Source organism: Sus scrofa, chromosome 4, assembly GCF_000003025.6.
Source record: "Sus scrofa isolate TJ Tabasco breed Duroc chromosome 4, Sscrofa11.1, whole genome shotgun sequence".
Lineage (NCBI taxonomy): Eukaryota > Metazoa > Chordata > Mammalia > Artiodactyla > Suidae > Sus > Sus scrofa.
Window position 1 is genome coordinate 13,996,871 of NC_010446.5, and position 25,325 is coordinate 14,022,195.

At 38.8% G+C, this 25,325-nt stretch overlaps 1 long non-coding RNA gene across 1 annotated transcript in view; it reads left to right on the forward strand.

The window, feature by feature from the left end:
* The window catches only part of LOC102165543, a 603,985-nt gene that overhangs the window by 503,475 nt on the left and 75,185 nt on the right, over positions 1 to 25,325 (forward strand). The window contains exons 6-7 of the long non-coding RNA XR_002343107.1: positions 4,181 to 4,236; positions 15,918 to 16,033. This is a non-coding gene — a long non-coding RNA (uncharacterized LOC102165543). The remainder of the gene's footprint in view (positions 1 to 4,180; positions 4,237 to 15,917; positions 16,034 to 25,325) is intronic.

The window sequence follows — 25,325 nt, forward strand, 5'->3', positions numbered from 1 at the left end:
TAGGCACTGTTGATATAAGAATGAATGAGAGAGGCATAGCACCCCCTAACCTCCACCCCAAAGAGGTTACACTTCAGAGAAAGGTTTAGATAAACGTGGTAGCATGGTAGGAAGTTTAAGATGCTATAGGAGTATAGCCTAGAGAAGGTTTTTTTGTTTTGTTTTTGATTGGCACATAAACCATGGTGTTAACTAGATGAAGATGAGAGAGAGGAAGCTCTGGCACTAGCAAAACCCAGATGAAATGCCTCTGAGATGGGAGTGAGTGGGCACCTCCACAGAACTAAAGACCCTGCCGGCTGGAGCAGACAGAGCAGGGGGAAGAGTAAGAGCCGGCAGGATCCCTGTATGCACAGCCACCCCAGCCACATTAAGGGGTGCAGTCTTCACCTTAAGGACAATGCTGGAGCACTGAAGGGATCTAAGCTATGCAATGACACCATAAGATTTGCCTCTTTAAAAGATCTTTCTGGCAGCTAGTCAAGATGGAATGAGAAAAGGCGAGAGGAGATTTGGGGAAGTATGCGAATAGCTGTTCAGCTGAAAGTTACTGTAGCTTTAACTATGGTAATGGATGGGATGGAGAAATATAGACTGAATCATGAAATAGACAGGGCTTGATGATGGATGGAATAAAAATGGTGACAGAAAGAGAAGGGAGCTGACAGGGACAGCTGAGTGGTCATGGGAATTAATCTAAGGAATACAAGGGTAGCATCAGGTTGCGTTATTGACTGGCATGCTTTCGGAGCTAGAGGTGCTCAAAGATGTCAAGCGGAGCCATTGAGTCAGCAGAGTGTATACCCACCCTTTCAGAGCTTGGGCGACAGACCTCAGCTGGAAGTATATGTTTTGGAGTCTCATCAGCCTATAGGAAGAGAGAGTTTCATCTAATTGAAAGAGGATTTAGAGTAAGGAGAAAATCCAAGCTAGAACTGAGCCTGGAGAAACTCCATATACACAACCCCAGCAACTAGGCACTCCTCGCCCCTCCCACATCCTCCCAGTTGTTCCTCAGGAGCCCCAGTGGAGACTCATACATGCTGAGGTTGCTTCCCCCTTCGTTCTTTTCAGTGATATTCCTTTGCCCACAAGTCTTTCAAGGGAGGCACCGCTGCTGCTACTGCTGCTGATACTGCCTGATAGGAACTGAATCCTGCTTTTCTTCCTAGGGTCTTTTCTTGTTCCCAAAGGGGCAGACCCAGCTACGAAGAGTGCTGTGCTCTCCTCAGTCTTCCTGTGTTACTGCATCCACACTAACTTCAGTGCACAAATGACAAGTCCCCTCTGAAACTCTGGAGAGCATTCTCTCTATATGGAACACACTACCTGCTCTCCACCTCAAGATCAGCCCACACGGCAGGTTAGGGAAGATGCCATGCTAGTCTCCTCAGTGTCTCTTCTCTGTCCTATAATGACCCACTCCCTAGGCTCGTGCACATAGAAACCGGATTGGGGGGTGGTCACTGAGGACATGCTGATCCACTCATTAGATGAAACCAATCTTTGCAACCCTGTTTTGCTTCAGTTTCATTTCTGTACTACCCTTCGGAAAAAAATCGGTGGTTATACTCTGGTCTGGAGCCAGTACCAAGGAAATCAACATTTCTATGTTTTGCAGTTTAGGGAATCATCTTTTTTTTTTATCATTTTAAATTTCCATAACAATCCTGTGAGGAAGATGTCATTATCCTCATGACATAGATAAGGAAACCAAGGCTCAGAGAAGTTAATTACTGGACTCACAGAGCTAAGGTTGTGGAACAGTAATTGAAAACCATATCTTATAACTCTAAATTTTAGGTACGTATTATACCAGGCTCAAGGCTGCTCAAATTGGAAGAACCACAATTGTTAAGAGATTTCATAAGTTTATGTCGCTACGACGTGTGAAATCTAAAAGATACATGATAGGATTGTCCAGGGAAGACAAGACTAAGAAAACTTTTGATCACAACTAGTTATGAAAAAGCTGAAAAATTCAGCAGCAGAGTCTTAATTTCAGGAAGAATCTTTTGGGAGTACTGAGAAAAGATAAAGTGTTATGAATTCAGAGACAAAAACAAATGAAAAACAAATTATCCAGATCTCCCTTTGTTATTGCAGCATTAAGTAGAAAAATAATTGGAACCATGTATGTGGTCCATCACTGGAAAAACAATCACCTGTAGTGCTTGGTAAAATGCAGATTCCCTGGCCTTGCCCCAGACCTGTTGTCTCTGAATTCCTAGAGATGAGACCCAGTAATTTGCATTTTTAAAAGATATTCAGTAATTCTTTTACAACCTGAAGTTAGAAAGCTACTGAAATAGACCATTCAAAACTGTTTATTGGCCCAGCAGCAGAAAATGAGAACAGCAGCTGGGTGCAGGACAGACTAAAATTTCTCAGTATAATGATTTTCACACTAAGTGTAAGCCTTAGAGCCCTGGAGGAGTTCTAATCAATAGAGGCAGGTGTTGTGGGAAAGGAAACTAAATTTGGCTGTGGAAATTTCAAGTTCCTACTTTGCCAAATCAGTCAGAAAAAAATCATATATTTCTGAGCCTGTTTCCTAATCTAAAAATTATGAGATTAATTTCTGCCTTGCAAGGTTATTTTAAACATTAAATAGTATTTAGGGGGTGGGACTTTGAGGAAGTATACAAAAACTTTGTGCATTTTGTTTGATGTATGTTTTCATGAGTTCTCATCCATGCATCAGTACTGGAGGACCTCAGCTATTTGTAAACATCAAAATCAAGCCATGACCATGAGGCCTTAACAAGTTGAGTTCTCAGTGCCCCAAAGATGCCAGTTTCCTATTTAATTTTGTTGCAAAAGATGTATGGCTGCAGGATATATATTAGCTGTACATCAAGCTAATTGCTGCCATGGGGAGGAAACAGGTGAGGGCCAAGCAAACTTTATCTTTTTCCTTCAGTTTTCCCATTATATTTTCTTCTGCAGCTTCAAAGTGGGGACCATCTCCATCCTCTCCCACAAAAAGCAACACAGATTATTCTCTGAAAAGCAAACTTATCCTTATGCACGTTCTGAATTGTATGTAAGACATAGTTTTCATAAAGTGTTTTTTAATTATCTTGCCCCAGAACATTTTATTATTAAAATATTTACTGGACTCCTAAACATATAGCACAATAAAGTTGATTAAGAACCTTCTTTTATTTAATTCTGGGTGATATATATGAAAAATATCATTACTTCATCTTAAATTGGCTTTCACTTTCTTTTCCCCTACCCAGTGTTTCATCTTGTCCTCAAAATACCTGTATATCCCTTGCATTTCCATGATCAGTCAGCAAGCATTTACCCACAAGATTCCTGCTTCTAAAAGCAGTCAAATTATTACACCCCAAATTCCCTTTTTCTCCTCCTTCACTGTATTTTCTTGGCACTAGGTAGGAATGAGCTTAATTCAACTAGGAATGTGTTTTGCTACTTTCTTAGGGAGGGAGATAAGTTAAACTATCCAGTATGTCCTTATATGGATCTTAGAAGCAAAGAGTCTTAGAAAACTAAAAATGGATGAAAAGGGAAAGAAAAAAAGAAGAGAATTTGCCTATACCAAGCACCTTCTACACAAAAAGCACTAGACTAGGAACTTCAGATTCATTGCTTTATTTAATTGCTGTTCCTTACCCCAACCACAGGCTTTAATGTTAATCCCTCCTAGGAAGTCCCCATCTACGGCCACACTTACAGTGGACATTTTATTTTGCTGGAAAAATCCATTCAAGGAATGACAGAATGAGTGTTTTTAACTGAAGTTTTTAAAACACTATCCTTTACTGGGCCCCTTGGGCAGATGTATGTAAATATATGCACAAAGATCCATTGATGATTGTCCTAGAGCCAATGACAACATGGAACCAACCTCATAATTCTTCGATTAGAGAGCCTTGTTTTTCCAAAAATTTTCACTTCCTGTCCAAGCCAAAGTTCATTTTGTGCCTAGGCAGTGAAAGAAATCTCCTGAAGTTATTTCAAAAGCACCTGGGGTTGTTTGGGGGAGAAGACGCAACAAGGAACCTCACAGAAGACCCAAGACTTAAACAAACACAAGTAGTTCTCACAGGGCTGGAACTGGGAAGTTGGAATTTTACTTTTCTATCTCTCAGAGGCAAGGTAGTCTCTCTGAACTCTGCTTCCCTCTGATATCAGCTCTGTTTTTCCTCAGCAGTCTTGTCCGGGACCCAGCCCAGTACCCAAGGCTCAACTCCACATCACTTCCAGGTAAGCATTTTGGGTATACTGACACCTCTGTGTCTCTTCATTCACTTATACAATGATTCTCTTTGGGTTCTGCATCTTTTTCCGGTCTAGTTAGCGTGGCTGGGGTGGGTTATGAGGCACACAAGGAAAAAAATCTCAAGGGTTGAGTATGAACAGATCAAATGAGAAGGGGAAGTTGGCATGGAAAACTGATTGCCACCTTCAGTGAAACATTCAAACTTATAAGTGGATTTTCTGATGAATTATTTATGGTTTCCTCCTCCCCTCTTGCCTTTACTTTTCTTTTCATAGAATACCAGAGGATAAAAGAATTGAGCTATAGGTCTAAAGCAATATTTTGGAATTCCTTTAATTAAACAATAAGTTTATGACTCAGGGACAGAGCAAATATATCTGCTCCTCCTAACACACGCATACACACACACATACACACACACACCCCCACCTATCCCAAGTACTTAGCATATACAAATACACAGATAAATACTTAACAAATATTCACTAAATGACAAATAAATAAATGAGTGAATGAATGATTGGACAAATAAAATGTGTATGTTTTTATAGATCTAAGTTCTTATAGCCAGTAGGAACATTCAACAGAAATGTTTTGCCCATGTGTAATTAACTTAGCTTCACTTCTTATAATATGAAGAAGCAATATAGTATAGAGATAAAGAGCATGGGCTCTGGAGACAGACTTCCTGAATCGAATTATTGTGATCTTGGACAATTTATTTAACTTCTCTGTGCCTCTGATTTCTCTTCTTGGGGTTGAAGATAATAGTATTAACCTTAGAGGGTTGGTGTGAAGATTTAAAGAGTTAATATAAGAAATGTTCTTGGAAGAGTTTTTGGCAGTAATTGCTGAATAAAAAATTGTAATACTTGTGTATTACAATTACACAAGTGAGTTGTTTCCATAAATTTTATATAATTTTGACAAATATTTATTGGTGTATGTACATTAGAGATGTGTGAACAATATGTATGTATATTGTTTTGGGTTAGGGATCTGGGGTTGTCACTGCAGTGGCTCAGCTTGCTGTTGTGTCAGAGGTTCGATCCCTGGCCCAGGAACTTCCACATGCTAGGGTATGGCATATGTATACACACATATGTACACACATATAGGCATATGTATACACACATATGTACACATTATGACCTTATGGAAAAGAAGGATTAATCTGGGAATCCATTGAGAAAGACAACTGCAAAAGCAAATAACTCAAGAAGTTGAATTAAAAAGAAAAATGCTACATCAAAGTACCCATAAGATTATGAGAAATAAGAATAAGAGGTAAATTCTGCCTGGAAGTCATCTCATATATGGCTCAGAAATTCCAATGGCTAGGAAAGTTTGACAGTTTGTATAAGAACTGAGGTCAAACCTGAATTGGTTAAAAGCCCACCCACAAAGAAGCAGGGGTGAGAGGGAAATGGGAGTAGCAAAGGCAGTATGTAAGGCCTGGGGGATAATTTGGAACCAAATCCTGACCTGAGAATCATAGGGCCTTGTCTGCTAAGTTCATGTTGAATTTGATCCAAAAGAAATAATGCATTCCTCTCCAATTAGCATCCTGGGTAGAGCTAATTTTGGCTGAGACAAACCCAAAATGTGGCCAGGTCCTAAAATCTGTGAATTGCACTTCCTGGCCAAGGATAATAAGCTGACATTGCCCCTACCCAATGCTCCATCTCTCAAAACCTCCCACAGCCTTTCCTCACTCCATCTGTTCAACAAATTCCAAATGTAGCTATTAGCTATCAAAAGATACATTGATCTGGGAGATGACACCTGTGGAGAAGCCCTCTTTCCTTTCCTCCATACAAATACGATGACATTGTCCTATGTCTCCTCCCATTCAACTGAGTTCTTTACTTTCTGCTTGTGGCATGGACTCGAGAATAAATCACTTTCTTAGACTATGCTCACCCTGTAGAGTTTCTTCTTGGGATCCTGGGGAGACATTTGTATAAATAAAAACCTATTTTCCAATTGATTCTCAAGGTCATTCCTGGACTGCTACATTATCATTTAGAACTGATTTGCTGTGAGGATTCACTCTGAATGTTTTTGTCTCAAACTCTAAAGCCGTGTCAAGGTCTGAAAGAAGAAATCCCTGTGTGTTTAAGAACCACATATTTTAAAATGTCTCCCTTCTATTTAATAGAGTTAGAAGAGAAAATGAGCTGGCCTGAGGGCTGGAGAAAAAATTGTAGAGATTGTTACAAAACCTGATTCAAAAACAAATATCATATAATGAAAACAGCATGACTTCTAGAAATCAACACACCCAGCTCTACCAATTACCACCTGTGTGGCCCTGGATGTGTGGCTTAACAAATACCTGCCCCAAAGGACTAAAATGAAAATTCAATTACACAATGTTTGTAATTACCTAGCTCAGTGGTACTCCAAAGTTTGCCTCTTCCTCCTTAAACTTCTTATGATAAATGAAATATTCAGCAGAAACAAAGGATCTTGAGAAAGGAGAAATGATGTGAAGCCACCCAGTCAAATGTGGTAAATTTCTACTTATTATTCATGCAAGAATTCTTTATCATGTTTCTGTTTGGAATGGTTTTCAGGTCCAGTATGGTATGTGGGGCATACAAAATTGAAAAATAGATTCTACCCTCAAGATGCTTAAAATCTAATACTTGGTAAAAGAAACACTAAGGTATAAGTCAGATCATAATCTGTAAGGTATGTCATATCAGATCTGAAGAGGTTCTAATCTAAAGGGTACTCAAGATTTCGGAAGTCAAGAGATGCATGTAGTTTCTACATATGAAGAAGGAATTGTGGGCTGGAAATAGAAATATACAGGTCATCTGCCATTTAAAACTATTGTTGAAATACTAAGTTCGTGTCGAGGAGTTTTGGGTTAGGGACATGGGGTTGTCACAGCAGTGGCTCAGCTTGCTGTTGTGTCAGAGGTTCGATCCCTGGCCCAGGAACTTCCACATGCTAGGGTATGGCATTAAAAAAAAAAAATAGTTAAACTTCCAGGTGTTGAAAACCTACTGTGAGTCTCCTAATCAAGGGAGTGATGGCTCAGAGAGAATCAGCCAGGAAAAGGAAGGTAGAAAGCTCATCCAGGAGGCAGTCTTTAAGGGAGTCCACATCGTATGGATGCAGTTTATAGTGTGTGTTTTCATCCTGTTACCCCTTGCATTCAGTAGCATGTTGAATGGCTAAGTGTATCACTTGTTCTCAACTGAGTGGTTCTTTTGCTCATCTGGCTGGTAGGGATTAATATGATTACATTTAGTTGGTGGATAAGTTCAGGGCTGGGCTCAGCTAGAGACCCTGCGATGGCTAGAGTCCTTTCTCCTCACTCTCTCTACAGAGTCTCGAAGCCTCTTTTTATTTTTATTTTTATTTATGTGGTCTATCCATGTAACTTCTCCACATGATCTCTCCAGCAAGGTAATCAGACTTCTTGCATGGTAGCTCAGGGCTCTGAAGATAGTGAAAGTAAGAGCTTCTAGGGCTTTGTGAAAATTAGGATTGGAGCTTGCATGATATCACTTCACTGCATTCTGTATGTTAAAGTGAGTCACCAGGTGAGCACACATTCAAGGGGAGAAGACAAGTCAAGAATATGGACAGAAGAAAGTATCAGTCAACAGTGGCCATCAATGTAACAGATCATCGCAATGTGTTAAAAGTTAGTAATCTTAAAGTGAGCTATTCCCCCTCCTAGAAATTATAATGCTTGGAAAATACAGAGATGAGCCTTAAGATGAGACCCCATGCCCACATTCTAAGAGAACCTTACCCCTATCCCTCATCCTCTTACACAAACATTCTACAAAAGTTAGAGAAATTAACTCACATGCCGTTTCAGAAGACTAAGCTAGCTCTCCCTGTACACATTCTTGGAAAAGAGCCAACAGTCAATCCACAGGAGAAATGAGAAGGATAATGCCTCATCATTCATTTTGGTGAACTTTATCAGAAACAAATTATCAGAATGGCTAACCCTGACTTCATGCATTCAAAGATGGATCAGATCTAATCCAAGGTGAAGGATAAAAAGAAAAAAGTAGTGGGAATTCTGGAGTGCAAGGGAACACAACTCTCTTGCTTCCAGGGGGGCCAAATAATTCCCAACTGCCGCATCACAAGGATGTGACAAAACCGGGATAAAGAAGGGAGAAGCCACCACTACCTCTATAGAGGGCATGGATTTGAACTTGGACATGACAAAGCAGGAGGGCAGAAAAAGAGATGGTAGAGAGAAATTGTTTATTTGATGATGTTGTATTGCAAATAAACCCAATTAAATGTTTTAATGGATTGTTCATTTTAGAAACTATTTATGCCTTATCCTCAACTTGTGAGATCTTAGTGGCTCTCTGCTTTCTTACCTGAAGAGTTAAGATTAAAAACTACTGTCAAGAACTGAAAAGTAATAGAGTAACCTAGGGTTCCCGGAGAGTCTGAAATGGAAAGAATCCTACTGTGTTTTTAATCTTCTGTTTCAGAATCAAAGTGATGAAGTGGATGGTCAGACACTGGTGATAAACATGGGGATTTGGGGAATAAACAGGAATAAACATGGGGATTTGGGGAAAAGAAAAAACACAAAATTCCCCTCAGATGTTTTGCGAAATCCATGAGAATTTGCAACATTTGATGGAATTAAGAGAACCAACTAATGATGTGGAGTCACTCAGAGACCAGCAAAAAGTCATCACCACTCCTTTGGTTGAAGGGATAAAGGAAGGAAATAATGTTACTGAAGTCAGGTGAGGCCTGAAACCCTGGAGAAGAAAATATCTCCAGAAGCTATTGGGTAGGGGATGCTGTCACTCTCTAAGCTGCGACATTGAAAAAGGGGAAGGATGAGGACATAAATGCGCCAAACTTTCCTCAAACTCCCTTCACTTTCCAATCTCCTAGTGGTGTATGTCATTGCCTGAGTCAAACCATAAGCCAGAGGACAATAGATCCCATAATATAATCCAAACAACCCAGTACCCAGCAATACACAGAGCTGAGTGGGAAGGAGGAAAAAAAAAAAAAGTGGACTAGCAAGGTGAGGAGGCAGGCATCAAATGAAAAATAACCAGCACAATCACAAACAATGGGAGGGGGTGGAGAGTAATAACCACAAGTCACAGCCCTAGTAATAGGAGTATAATCAACTCTTTAAAACAGTTAAAATTATTTTCAAAGATTCACATAGGAAACACTGAAAATAATTTTATTCACTCCATATTACATATTTATTACAGATTACAGAAGAAATTATGGGCAGAGCTTGAGAGTTATTGTGGAACACTACTTAAAGGGCAAAAGATTCTAACTAAAGGAATCTAGCACCACCAAGCTGTGAAAATTACACTTTCAAAAATAATTATTATAACCTTATGGTTAATTGAAACAAATTGTACCTGTAAAAGCCTATTAGTTCATAATAATACCCCAAAGAGGAAATTCAACATTAAGTACAAAAAATGCAGGTGTGAAACAAAATACTGATGAATACAATAAGGAATGTTTAATTTTTTAGGAAGTTTAGAGTATAGATATCTATGAGGATTTTGTTTCTTTTATTCAGTAAACATCTATTTATAAAGTTTCAATATATGCTATTTCTGTCTCTATTAGAGGAGAAAGTGAATACATAGAACACAAGTGAGACAAGTACTCTTTGAGATTATATATAACAAGTACAAAGATAGCTTAAAATATGTTCTAAAATTGTATTGGGGAAATAACTATTAAAAAAAAATATGTTCTAAGATTGTAAGACTCATGTTCTCAAAGAAGAGATAACTATACATTCTTCATCTCCAAGAAGAAGCTAGTGATGGATAATTAAATTATCACATATTAATAACATACACATTTAATAATACAAACAGATAAGGTCAATATATCATAAAACAGTCAGTAGGTCATGCAGCATGGGCCAAGTGAGACTTTTTTTTTTTTTTTTTTTTGGTCTTTTTTTGTCTTTGTTGTTGTTGTTGTTGTTGCTATTTCTTGGGCCGCTCCCGTGGCATATGGAGGTTCCCAGGCTAGGGGTCGAATCGGAGCTGTAGCCACCGGCCTACGCCAGAGCCACAGCAATGCGGAATACAAGCCGCATCTGCAACCTACACCACAGCTCACGGCAACGCCGGATTGTTAACCCACTGAGCAAGGGCAGGGACCGAACCCGCAACCTCATGGTTCCTAGTCGGATTCATTAACCACTGCGCCACAACAGGAACTCCCCAAGTGAGACTTTAAATGTACGTCATGACTTCTGCTTCTATTGATGAGGAAGTAAGAGGGTCTGAAATGACCTTCCTTCTGTAAACAACAAGAAAACTGGAATATAAGAAAAGACTACTTTGAGATATTGGACAACATGCATAACAGGACTGTAATCTCTGAAAAAAAATGGAATCAAATGAGGTGAGCCCTACCTCGCCCATTCTGCTTATAGGTAATTTCTGAAATTTGGCACAGGGGAGGAAATCCCATACAAAACACGATGATCTTGCTGAAGTGAAGAGAGAGAGAGACATCAGGGTTCAAGGAGGGGCAGAGTACTTTAGAGGAGGAACCTACACAGAGAAAACGTTACCTAAGTTTACGTGAGTATTAAGTGACTGAATACCAAGCTGCACATATATAAGATAAAATGTCTTGAGCTTGGACAATGAACATGTTCTAGAGAAAGAGTACAGTAGGCAAAAAATTCCAGGAGCTTGCATAGGGCCTGGAATCATTTGAGATCCCACCAGCTAAAATAGAGAGATTTCAGTGAATACATAAGACAATTGTTGAGGCCTCACAAGTTGGGATAAATTAGTTTTAGAGTAATGGATATTCCAAATGCATCCTAAAATGTCTTAAAAGAAAATCTTGAAGGGATGAACTTATTTGCAAATAACTTAATCTCCTGAAAGAAGAAAACTTAACATTCTTTAAAGGAATTTAACAAAATCCAGCTATGAACAACATGAATTTTTTTTTTTTCCTTTTTTGGCTGTACTGCAGCATATGGCAGTTCCCGAACCACAGCTGCAACCTATACCACAGCTGTGACAATGCCAGATCCTTAACCCACTGCACCATGCCAGGGCTCAAACCCACACATCATCAGTGACCTGAGCCTCGCAGAGACAATTCCAGATCCTTAACTTGCTATACCACGTTGGGAACACCAACAACATGAAATTTATAGCATTCCACATTTGTTCAAAAAAATAGATATATAAAAGATCAGGAAATTGTTATCCATAGCCTGGAGAAATATTAGCCAATAGAAAAACAGGTACATAATGGCAGCAATAACACTTGCAAACAGAACATTAAGGCAGCTATTATAAATATGTTTCCTATGCTCAAGTTTGTAATGAAGATATGAACACTAATGAGAAAAATGAAAGATATTTAAAACAGCCAAGTGGAGATTCTAGAGGTGAAAAATAGCAAAAATAAATATTAAACTACATGGAATTAACAGTATACTAGACACTGGACAAGAAAAGACAGAGCAACAGAAACTTTCTAAAGTGAAGCACAGGAAAAAGATTAGAAATAAATTTAAAGAGTCTCATTTTGGGAGTTCCCATTGTAGCTCAATGGCATAAGAACCTAAGTGTCCATAAGGATGCAGGTTTGATCCCTGGCCTTGCTCAGGTGAGTTAAGGATCCAGCATTACCACAAGCTGCAGTACAGGTTGCAGATGTAAAAAGGTGTGGCTGTAAAATAAATAAATAAATGTTTTTTTAAAAGATTCACTCTTTTAAAAAAAAAGAGCATCGTTTATCTTTGGGAAAATGTCAAATTATTTAATATGTATGTAATTGGGTGGAGGTTTTCAGAAAGGAGGAAAAGATTCAGAGGAAAAAAATCATTTGAATATGGGCAAAATACTTTTCATATTTGATGAAAACCATAAATCTGCAAGTACAAGATGTTCAAAGAATCTCAAGTAGGTTAAACACACACACACACACACACACACACACACACACACACCTGCATGAAGGCAAATCATAATCAAAATTTTCAAAACAAGTAATAGAGATCACTTTGCTCTTAAATCTTAAAAACAGCTAACAAAAATATATATTCAGAAAGAAAGATAAAACTTACAATAGTCTTCATATAATAAACCATACAAGCGAAAACAGCAGATGGACATCATTAAAATTCTGGAAGATAAAAATATTCAACCTAGACTTCTATATCTATTTTAAAAATCAAAGCAAAAAAAAAATACACTTTCCAGACTTATACTTCAAAAAATGTTAATGGTATCCAATCTCCTGGGATAGACCATGATGGAAAAGAATATAAAAAGGAATGTATATATATATATATATGTTAACTGAGTCACTTGGTTGTACGGCAGAAAATTGGCACAGTATTGTAAATCAACTATACTTTTAAAAACTTATCCCCAAAAATGTTAATGGTAAATTCTTTAAACAGGAGAAAAATGACACTAGATGTGAATTTTGATTTATGCAAAGAAATAAGAGCTCCAGAAAGGGTAAATATGTGAGTAAATATAAAAGATAATTTCTCAATTATCAAAATCTTTAAGATATAGTTGGTAAATTAACACAAAAGTAATAAATTAGTGTGGGGCTTAAAATATATACACAAGCAAAGTGTGTGATAGGAATAGTGCAAAAAATGGGAGGATGAAATTGAAGTGCAGTATTTTTTGTGTGTGTGTGTCTTTTTGTCTTTTTTAGGGCCGCACCCACGGCATATGGAGGTTCCAAGGCTAGGGGTCTAATCAGAGCTGTAGCCGTCGGCCTTATGTCACAGCCACAGCAACACCAGATCCAAGCCACGTCTGCCACCTACACCACAGCTCATGGCAACGCCAGATCGGATCCTTAACCCGCTGATCAAGGCCAGGGATCGAACGTACAATCTCTTGATTCCTAGTCGGATTCATTAACCACTGAGCCACAATGGGAGCTCCCGAAGTGCAGTATTTTAATTTTTATGCATTATCAGTGAAGTGGTATTATATTACATGAAGATAGACGATGTAAGTGAAAGCTGAATATGTAAACCCTAGATCAACCATTACAAAATAAAATAGAGATATAGTTAATAAATATATAACTCTCTCTCTCTCTCTATGTATATATATATGTATATGTATATATGGTAAAAATTAAATGGAAACCCAAAACATAAAAGATCAAAAGAAACTATGAAAAGGAATAAAGAACAGTTGATAATATTTAGCAAAAAAAAAAAGCAAGAAGGTATATTTAATCCAAGTATACTAATAGCATAAAATGTAAATGTCGAATCATTCTAATATAAAGAAAATGAAAAACTATGTGTTCATTTTAATACTTTCAGAAAATACATTTGGCAGACTTTAATACTTATTCTTGATTATAAAACAAAAACTCTCAGCAAAGCAGAAGGAAATTCTTCAACCTTATGATGCCACAAATGTCATATTTCATGGTGAAAGACTGATGATCATATTTAATGGTGAAAGACACAATATGACCCCAATAAGATAAGGATTTCTACAGTCATCATTTTCTAAATACTGTACTGAAGGTCCTAGCCATTTCAATAAGGCAAGAAAAAAAAAGGCATATAGTCTGGAAAGAAATAAAACTATCTTCATGTACAGAAGATATTATCATATATGAAAAAAATCCTAAGAAACCTTAAAAAAGAAGCCAATGGAACTTAAAAAAAAATGAACAAGGTGCTAGGATAAAAAGTCAATAACAAAAGCAATTGATTTCTGTTACCAGTGAACAACTGGAAATTGAAATTTTAAACAATACCATTTACAATAATATCAAAAAACATGAATTAGAGATATTTTTTAAAAGATGTTCAAGACCAGAGTTCCCATTGCCACTCAGCAGTAAGGAACGCGACTAGGATCCATGAGGATGCAGGTTTGATGCCTGGCCCCATTCAGTGGGTTAAGGATCCAGCGTTGCCATGAGCTGTGGTGTAGGTCACAGACGTGGCTCATATCTGGTGTTGCTGTGGCTCTGGCATAGGCTGGCAGCTATAGCTCCAATTCAACCCTTAGCCTAGGAACTTCCATATGCCGCAGGTTTGGTCTTAAAAAGACCAAAAAAAAAGAAAAAAAGAAAAGAAAGAAAGAAAGGTATTCAAGACCTATACACCAATATACGTACCAGCGTTATTTGTAGTCACCAGATCAGCAGTTGCCTGGATTCAGGTTTGGGGTCATGATAGGGACTGATCAGGAAAGGGCACGAGGGAAACTTTGGGTGGTGATGGAAATATTTTCATGAACTCCATGTGTCAGTTGTAGTGCTGATAACTTGCTATATTCATTGTGAAAATTCACTGAATTGTATACTTTAAATGGATGCTTTTGTATATAAATATTTCAATAAAGTTTAAAAATAGAAAAAAGGAAAATTTTTAAAAAGGAAAATATGGATGTCATTTTGTGAGGGAAATACTAGATTGCAAATATGGAAAGTAGAGACCTAAAAAGTCATTTTGTCCAGTTTTTCTCTACTGATGAGTGACTCGTGCTTGAATAGCCTTGGGCAAGGCAAAAGTTCTTGGGCTCTGACTGACAATTGATCTAAAACCTAGGTACTAAAAGTTTCAATAGTTAACAAAAATATTCTTTTTCTTTTGTTTACTTCTTCCCTGGGTAGGTATGAAAATATTATTGAAGGTCTAGAAAGATCCTAGCTAAGTAAAGAAATAATCTTTAGAAAGTATAAAACAAATACACAAGTATTGGAGAAATGAAGACACAATGGTGATATCTTAGAACAGATTTGAATGCAGACATAATAATATATTTCATAATTCTATTTATGTTTTGCCTACAGTTTAATATGTGTGCAGCATTTAAAAGAATATGTTATACTAAATTTGAAATTTCAGTTAATCACTTGAAATTTAATTCATCAAATTTAAAATCAATAATTTTAATACTCATGAAAATTTGTTTTCAAACTTTTGATTTTTCGATATATGAATTCATAAATTACTATTAAGTAAATAAATTACAAATGTTAGTGTTTTTATCCATGTACAAAAAGTGCCTCAGATATTAGAGCATGTATCAATACAAATAAGGAAAATAAAGCATGTCGAAGTTAAGAAATTTGTTCAGGGTCACAGGATTCCTTGACTCCTAGAGCCATATCTTCCCTAATATATTACATTATCTCTTGAGGCAAAAGGGAAGAGATTATATATAGCCTAAGAAGAGGAAGATAACACAAGAAATGATTAAGAAATGAGCATTGATGGGAAAAGAGCAGAAATGACATAAGACAGTACAATGCAGTAGAAAAAGCATTGGACCAGAAATCAGGGAAATCTGGATTCTTTCCACAGTATGAGCACTCACCAGCTCTGTGAACTAGAACAAGTCACCCCACCTATCCAGATCATCGTTTCGTAATAAAGCACCTGGCTATAGGATTCCGGGTACTTTCCACCCAAAAATAAATGCTTAAAGTGGTGTTATAACAGCAGTGTCATTGCTCCCACACATATAAAGCAGTAAGATAGAAAAAAGTAGAAATTTTGAAAATCAAGGCAACAGGAAAATAGAGATAGATGAAAATGAACAAAAAAGATGCAAAGAAATTCAAGTCAAAGTTCAATATAAATACAAAAGTCAAAGGGAGTAAGTTCAATGATTAATTTGTCTCTTAGGTTCCTGGAAACCAAAGTGAAAAGGGAAACAATCAGCTACAAGAAACAGTATTGCACCATGGTTACAAGAGCAGGTTTTGGCGTAAGACAGCTACTTCCTGACTGCAAGACCTCAGGTAGGTTTTCTTATCAGGAAAATAAAATGATAATAGGACATAATTCATAGGATTGTTGCAAGTATTTACACAAGTCAATACTTGCTCTGCATAGTTAATTTACACACAACACGGTGCCTGGGATCTAGAAGTTGGTCAGCGTCAGATCTTTTAAATGTATTCTTTGGAGTTCCCATCGTGGCACAGTGGTTAACGAATCCGATAGGATCCATGAGGTTGTGGGTTGGATCCCTGCCCTTGCTCAGTGGGTCGCAGACACGGCTCGGATCCTGCGTTGCTGTGGCTCTGGTGTAGGCCGGCGGCTACAGCTCCGATTGGACCCCTAGCCTGGGAACCTCCATATGCCGAAGGAGCGGCCCAAGAAATGGCAAAAAGACAAAATAAATAAATAAATAAATTTATTCTTTACATAAAATATAACATTTGTTTAGGAATGGTAACTCCAGCTGATTTCTGTTTTAGAAATACACCAAGAAAATTTATGACTGTTTAAGACCCTCGTTCATGCTCTTAATGACTCGTACTTGCCTAGAAGCACACAGCAATGAGTGGCAGAGTGTTTTAATAAACTGAAAATCCCAAGAACACAGCACATTACCCAGATCATAGCAAATGTTCCATAAATGTTTGTTCAATAAAAAGGTATGGCACTGAGTACCAGTAATATTAATAAAATTAATAAAAACTAACACATCCTTTAATATCTCCCAAAGGGTTTTCTCGGGATCCCTTAGCATCTTCTTTTCCTTCCTTTTAAAATCTTTTGTTAAAAGGAGTATTTCTGATTGAGAAGAGAGGTGATAAAAGTATGAACTAAGCACCTTTCAGCCCCCACACCTTACTAAGACGGTAGGTCTTCTGTATGCATCCAGAGCCAAAGGTTTATGGAGCACCTACAATGTCCTGTGTTCTTCACTAAGTTCTGGGATGCGAGGATGAGTAAGATATAAGGCCCTTGGGGAGAGAACATCCCAAAGTCAATGTCGTGGTCTGGGCACATAGGTGGGAAAAAAGAATTTTCCAGCATAGCAAGGTGAAAAGAAAGAAAATGTACTGAGATAAGGGACACGGCTAGCACAGCTGAACGACTTCCTGATGATCAGGGAGACCTCAAGCGTGTAGTCCAGTCTGTTTTTATAGCCTGGGGACAAAGGGGAGAGAAGAGGTCTTAGGGTACACTTGCTGGTTGGTTGGGGCAGGGTGAAAAGTGGGCCAAATGCCTTTCCTAGTAGGGGGCAGGAAGGGCCTTGAAAACTCTGTAACAATTGCAGTGGGATGAAGGGGTGATAACGTCTGATAATTTTTACCTCAGCCAGAGGCTTTTTGAGTTTCATCTCCTTGGAGCGACCTTGAAGTCCCAGAGTCAACAACACTGAATACCTTAACTTAAAGGAGAACATGATCCATTAGAAGAGACAGGTCATACACCAATAAAGGTATCAGTACAAGGAATATCTAGGTACCAATAGAACAGTGAAAGCACTACAGGAACCCGGAGAAGGGAAAATTTACGTAAGCCAAAATTCTTGAAACCGAGTACCAAATGTGAAGTGTGCAGCTGAAAAACTCGTTCGTACCTGCCATGGCTGTGTTTTGTGTTTCCCATTTCAAGACTGAAATAGGTCAGCAAGCACAAATTCTATAATAGACCCTAATGAAAGTCTCAGCCAACTGAAATCCTTCTTTGGTGTTTGACACTTGTCCCAGGAAAAGTCTCTGAAAGAACACAATAGCTGATGTCTAAACATTCCATCTCCTCAAGTTGTCTTTCCAGAACGCACCCAATTCATCTTGTGCAAGATGAAAGACATGGCCAGACTTCTGAGTGATGAAATCATTCGTAAGGAATCCAGCTACCATGTGTAAGATATTGCTACATTAATATTTGATTCAAGAGAATGTGGAACCGGTTATCAATAATTCAGTCATCATTTAACATCAGAGACATGGAGTGTGCCCGACTGTTGTATTAGTTTACACATTAGAGTGACTAAGATGTAGCATGTTATTGCCACTGTCACATTTCTTATGTTACATGATGACAGCATGGCTTATGCGGATTGAAATGATATACTTATTCTGCCATCCATATCCATAAAACAGTTGGGAGCAGCTAGACCAACCCTACTGGGAGGAAATGTAAAGAGAAATGTAGAATAGTATTCTGTTTTTGTCCAGATTCTTCAAGAAGAGTCAGTCCCTGAGAAAGGGACTCAGCTGCAAAGAGTTCCTTTGGAAGGTGAAGAAAAGATTAGCAGGGGAGTGGATGAGACAAGAGAGAGAAGGCAGCAAAGTAAGGGCACCTTCTCTAGAGGTCTGGAGTTCAATCCCATGGGGCCACTCTGACAGTCAATATATAAAATACGCCCAAGGGACAAGGCAGCTAGGGTGTTTACACAACATGAGTCATTGGTTGAAAGCTGCCCCTAGTAATTCTCTGGCACCCTCAAATCACCCTTGGACAGGAAAAACATCCTTCAGAGAGAAAGTTCTCAAGCACAGGGATGTAGGGTTTGGAACTTGGAAACGGGAGATGTGGCAAGCCACTTGTGTGATCTGTCACCAGGTCACAACTGACTCCTCATTTTGTCCCCACCACCCCAATAGACAGAGGGGAGGGAACCAATATTAAGAACCTACTACATGCTACATGTATTGCACCTGTCCTAACATCTAATCCTAAAGTAAAGGCACAGCCCACTTTTTCCAAGTGAATGAACTAGATGTAAGAAGAATAAAGTGACTTACCCAAGCTAGCCCAGCTCCAGGAAGTAAGGACAGAGACTCAATTCTCTCCAACCTCAAAGCTGGCACCTTTCCAATGAAGGGCATTAGAATTCCCCTGTGCAACCGCATCCGGCAATGCTAAGTCAGACACAATCTACAGAACTAAATTTTGACTGGTGGTTTCCAAACATTCCCAGCTTTGGCTTTGTTTTCCTCTTGCCTAGAATACCTTTCTCCTTTTACATCTGCTTCTTTAACTTTAGCTACTGGCAGATCGAAAGCCATCCTTTAAAGAAGACATAGGGCTTACACAAGCAGTGTGAGGCATAAAGAGACATCCCACACATGAAAAAGCAGAATGAAGGTGGTCCTGGTACTTCTAATGAGGTTCTTAAGTAGTTCTCACCCATGCCAGGGTCTGACGACAGCATCCATAAGCAAAAGCCAAGAGATGAGGATGTGCATGAGATGCTCAGGAAAAACAGGGCGATTCCTTTGACTGTGGCTGTGGAGGAGGAGTCTTGCAGGTGGGCAGACACCAGCACAAGATGGCCTTTGAAAGCCAGGCTATTGACTCTGGTCTCCTTCTGGGAACAAAAAGCCACAATGATGGGTTTCTGAGCAGGGAGAGTATCATACACAAAGTAATCAAGAAGATTAATCTGACAGCCATGAACCAAATGGATCGGAAAAAAGGACTGGAACTGGGAGTGCAGTCACAAAATTTAAGGAGCTTTTAGCAATTTCTCTTGAGTCCCCAGGGTTTAAATTTTACTGATTCATTTTTCGCTTTTCTATCCTAAATAAAGCACAAGCCAAGCTAGCTTTGCTCAAATCTTGAGCTGGGTTTCAAGGACTTACTATTGGCAAAGGATACTTAAGCAAAATACTTCTCTGGGCTTTGTGGAGTATAAAAATCTAGCCAGTCTCATTTTCCTCACTTTTCACTCATTGCTCTGTTTACAAGACACTTTCAAGAAGCCTTCTCCTTATGATCAGAAAGTAGCTTTTTTTTTTTTTTTTTCATCTCTATATTGATAAGCTTTAAGTCAGAGCTAAAAAGTTCTGGTGTCTGGAGAGCCAAGATGCTATATGCGGAAAGCCATTATCTCATCTTGCCAGTTGAGTCTCAAAACTCTCCCAGGTACAGTGGTTCCCAAAGAACACTTCAGATGCTAGTATGCACAAAAAGTCCTGGCCTCTGTCGATGCCCTGATGACATGTCAGTCCTTACTTTAGCCAAATAAGGGGTTTGATTCTCAATCCTAAGGACCATTAGGAAGACATCCTCAACAAATGTAAAAGAATAAGACTGTGTGGTTAGACTGGGCCTTTCCAGATTTTTAAAGAAACTCTAATTTCAAATCCTATATCCATTTGGATGCCAATCAGTGGGGCAACAGCCATCGGTTGGGATAGCCAATATTACCCTTTCACTGTTGATGAAAGTCCAACTTTTTGCTAGCTAGTGATTGGAAGAGTCATTTATTACATGAAGAAAGTAACTATCAAATACAGACTAAGAATCATTTTGAGTGGCAATTTTCCAATTTTAAGCCAAAACTGAAAGAAAAAAATGACCTAAGCTTAGACTAGGAAAGTCACTGTTGTCACAGAAATTCGATCAAAATTCTTGGGAATTTTCAGGGCACACCTAACCCTCTCTTCCTCGGCCAATTTTGAACAAATTCAAAAATAAGATCATGAGTAGGAGGTTGAGGAACAAAATATAACCTTTCCCATCCTACCACATGTTACCTCATCATCCAGGTCCTGGCTTCCAAGTTCTCTTTCTTGATAAATGATAGAAATCAACAACAATATAGAAGCAAGATAGGGGTTTTGAACCTTGATTGTCTGCTAAGCTGGGACTCTAGGTTTATAGATTGTTTGGCACTCCTTTTGAAGCAAACGTATTTTTAGTTTAAAAGTAATAAGCTCTTTTATTTGAGTGGTATATGATTGAAATTGTTATATCCACTGTTGGGAAGTGTTAAAGGTAGAAATGTACGTCCATGTGGTCTAGAGGAATGAGAAACAGGTCAGACCTTATGACAAGACCAAATCCCTTAATACAAGGCAGAAGATAGGAAGTGCCAGGGGTTCTAGTGAAAAGTGACCCCTCTAGAGGGCATGAGCAGCTGACACACGCAGGCTTCCGAAGGACACAGAAAAGGCTCAAGCTGAGTGGATAGCAGAGGATGTACATACACTGCAGTCTTGCTTACTCCTGCCATTTGTATTCATTCAGCCTTCAGCAGTAACATTGTCCAAACAAGCAACTCCAGAAGATTTAAGTAACAGAAGCATTTTGGTGCATTTATTTTAAGGACAGACCCATTTCCAATCCATTGTAACATCCAAGAGATGTACAGCAAGGGTGGATTTGTTACTAGACTTTTCTTTACAGCCTACAAATGTGTGTGGCTAATTATATAACCACCTGCAGTTGTACAGATGGAAACATCTCAGCTCCAGCTGGAGCTTGCACCAAGACTAAAAGATGCTTGGCAGCAGCAGTTATAGTCTTTGATGGCCAAGGGCCGGAATGGTCTGGCCTGTTTTTCCTTTTCAGGTTCCAAACTACGGCTTGGGTGAACAGAGGTTGCCCACACTTTGAAATATTTCTGCAAGGGTGAGGCTGACAGGCATGAGTGGCTTATTTGCGTTTTGGAGCCGTGGTTCACATCCTTATGATTCAGTACTTCTTTGGATTTGACTAAAGGAAGTAAATTTATTTGATTGATTTATTTATTATTGGTTTTATTCTATTTTATTGAGCTTTGAAAAATATTAAAAAATAAGTGTTACAAATAGGAAATAAGATAAAGGCAGTCAAAATGTCAAACTTCCAGTTACAAGATAAATAAGTTCTAGGTATATGATCTATAATGTGATTAATATAATTAACACTGATATGTGCAATATATGAAAGTTGTTGAGTTCTCATCACAAAGAAAAAGATTTTTTTAAATTTTGTATCTATGTTAGATGATGGATGTTCACTAAACTTATTGTGATAATCATTTAATGATGTATGTAAGTCAAATCATTGTGCTGTACACCTTGAACTTATACTATACTATATGTCAAATTTCAAAAAATTGGAAGAAAATAAAAGAGGGTAAATTTTTAAAAATTACTCGAGTTCCCTTGTGGCTGCAGCAGCTCTGGTCACTGCTGTGGCACGAGTTTGATCCCTGGCCCAGGGGCTTCCACATGCCTCAGCACAGGCAAAAGAAAATTACTAAAAATTGCTGTGCGTGTATTTAGTTATGTCAATAATAATGGCTAAAAGACTTAGACTCTTTTGAGAAAGAAGGAAATGAACTCATACACTTAACCAGGAAAAACCTTGGATTAAGTCCAGACGCTGAATCTATTCAGACATTTTCCACCACCTCTCAGAGCTCTCTGCCCCTCAAAAGCTTGCTCTCCACACCTAGGAAATTTCATAGTTCATTAATGTTGGAGAGTGTCTCCTAGATTATTTTATGAAGTGTGACTGCCAGGAGCAAAAATGCATATGGAGACAATGAGTCTCATGTGATGTGAAACTTCCGAAAATCTGAATGCCAGATTTTTACAGACCAGCTTTTTCCTGTTTCTAAGGAGGGTCTTCCCAATGCTTTACACATCTACAAAGCAAACCAGGATAATAACCTCCCTCAGGTCTGGCTGTGAAAGACAATGGAGATGTTAATTTTGTGTGAACCTAAGGTCAGCATGCCTCTTTTGAGATATTGAAAACCAGCTTGTGGTCTATTCTCTTTGAAATGATTATTCCAACACATCATGCACCACGTTCGGAAAAACATTAGGCAGTTTTGAAAACATGATGAGGTCAGACATCTGCTCTTGCCATCCCAGTGTTGTGAAGATGGAGAATATTCTGCCCTGAACACCTTTTGTAAGGTGATCCTGGGAGAAATGTATGGTTTATCATGCAGAAAACATTTAAGGCTTGCCAATTACATTCACTTCAGGCTTAGCTATTATTCTGCATCACATTCCTCAGGGAAAATGAGGCGTTTTTCCTATTAACATTGTTATTCTGGGATTATAATTCCCACTGACAAGGTAAGAAGTGTAAAGTCCCAAAAAGCCACTTGATTTACCTAAGGCTCCAAAGCAAGTGTTTAATTGAACAAAAAGACCATTAGACTGAGGTGGCTCTACTGCCACAAGGTGACTCTGTGCAAGCAAACTAAATCCTAAACCTGTAAATGCCTCAAGCTTGCAAATCAAAATACTACAAATGACCAGTCACAAACAGCCAACTAGGCTTTAAGCTACAGCCAATTAAATAAATTCCTTTCTTTGCCTCTGCCCTTTCTACAGACCTTTGCCCTGGCTCTGGTGATGAAGTGCTCCTAACCACTTCCGGTTTGCCACTGCCCCATTCAAATCACTGTTGCTCAAATAACCTTCTCTCCCCCACCTCCACTCTCCACGCCCCCCCCCATTTTATTGAGATATAATTGACATACAACACCTGTCAGGTATGTAACATAAAGATTTGACTTGCATTTATTGTGACGTGGTTACCACTATACATTTAGTTCAAATCCATCATCTAATATAGGTACAAAAAAAAAATGTTTTTTCCCTTGTGATGAGAAGTCTTAGGAGCTACTTTCTTCACAACTTCGAAGATACCACACAACAGTTTTAACTCTAGTCATCATGTTGTATGTTACATCCCTATTGTTTGTTTATCCTGTAACTGGAAGTTTGTACTCAAACTATAAACATTTTTACTATGCCTCAGTTTATCTTTTAACACAGGTTAGAAGCAAAATTGAAATTTTGAGATTCAGAACTACCATTCTGTTTAAATCAAGCTGAAAGAAGTATACTAAACTGCTACCACAGGCCAAGTAGTAGGATAAACATTGAGGAATATATTTTTTTAAATAACAACATTAGCTTGCGTCCTTGGGACAAGTTCTAATCTGGGAGAAGACAAAACTTTAACACAAACAACTGGCAGAAGATGAAAGACAGATGCTTCTGGGGAACAAAGCACTTTGAATGTTGGAAAATGGACATTCCTAATGTCGCTGATTCTGCTGCTGAGATGTCTTAGTTCCTCCCTCACTTTGCAGTGGCACTTCAGGCGTCCAGCCCTCTCCAGCCCTTCCTGGATTCCCAAAACTTCCCTCCCCACCCCCAGCATCCATCTGTTCTCCAGAACCAACTCCTGCCCTCTAGCCCAGGTTCTTCTCTAATCTATTGCAGCCAAAATGCTATTTCTAAAACACATTCTCACCATGTCACTCTAATTTTAAATGTCTGGGTACTTCCAGTTATGGTATCATGAAGAGCACACCAAATCTCCCCTCCCTCCAAAAAAAAAAAAAATCCCTAAAGAACCAAAAACAAATAAAAACTGGATAAAATAATTATAAACAGTAATTGTAAGGTGCCAGACATCAAACAAAGGCAAGCAGCAAATTAAAGACATATAGTCATGAAAAACTGCTAGAACATTGGGCAGGAACAGCAGAAGTCTATGACCTTTCTAAACAGAAAGGCTCCCATCCCTTCCTAGCTTGATGAGAATGGTAGTTTTATTGGGGTGAGGCAAACCTTTAAAATCAGCAGCTTTCTGCCAGAGATGGTAGAATAGATTTGAGGCTGAAGGCAAAAGTCCAGGCAGGTGGCAATGCCATTAAAGTTTCAAACTCAGCAGAAAATAAATGAGGAAAACCCTATAGCCCTGATGACCTGAGGTTAGAGACCCAACTGGAACAGCAGACCAGCCAGAAATATAACAGGCAGAGACAAGAAATGAAAGAGCCATAAAAGGCCTGACAAGGAACTTACACAGACGTGCATAGGAAAGACCTGAGAAAGTTCAGCCTAGAATAAGGCCAGTGGAACTGGCTAATCTCTTCATGCCTAACACGCACTTATGGGCAAAGGGGATAAGCTTCAATCAAACAGTTGATGCTGAGTTTAGACTTCCTGTCAGTGACCTAGGGCTTCTGTAGCAAATTACCATAAACTTGTTGGCTTGCAGCAACAGAAATGTTTCTTCTCACAATTTTGGAGACCAGAAGTCTGAAACCAGTATCACTGGGCCAAAATCAAGATGTCAGCAGGGCCATGCTCCCACCAGAAGCTCTGGGAGGGAACCCAATTCTTGTTTCTTTCAATGACTAGATGTCACTGACCCAAACCCGGGTCTACTCACCCAAATGCAGTAAAGTCTATTTACTGACACAGGGCTGTGATGAAGAAAAGTGCAGCATTTATTGCAAGGTGCCAGACAAGGAGTCCAGGGCAGCTAATGCTCAAAAGACAACCCAAATTCCCTGATGGGTTTCAGGGAAGTGTTTTTAAAGCCCAGGTGAAAGAAGGGAGTCACAAAGTATGTGATCAGCCTGTGCACTGATCTCTAATTGGTTGATGGTGAGGTGATAGGGCAGTGTCACAGGCGTTAACATTAGCAGTCCTCAGGCTACAGTAGGTCTGGAGGCTGAGTGCTCATTAAGCAGTTAACTTCTTCCATTTGGTGGGGATTTTAGCATCTGTAAAACAACTCAGGAAATGTGCATTA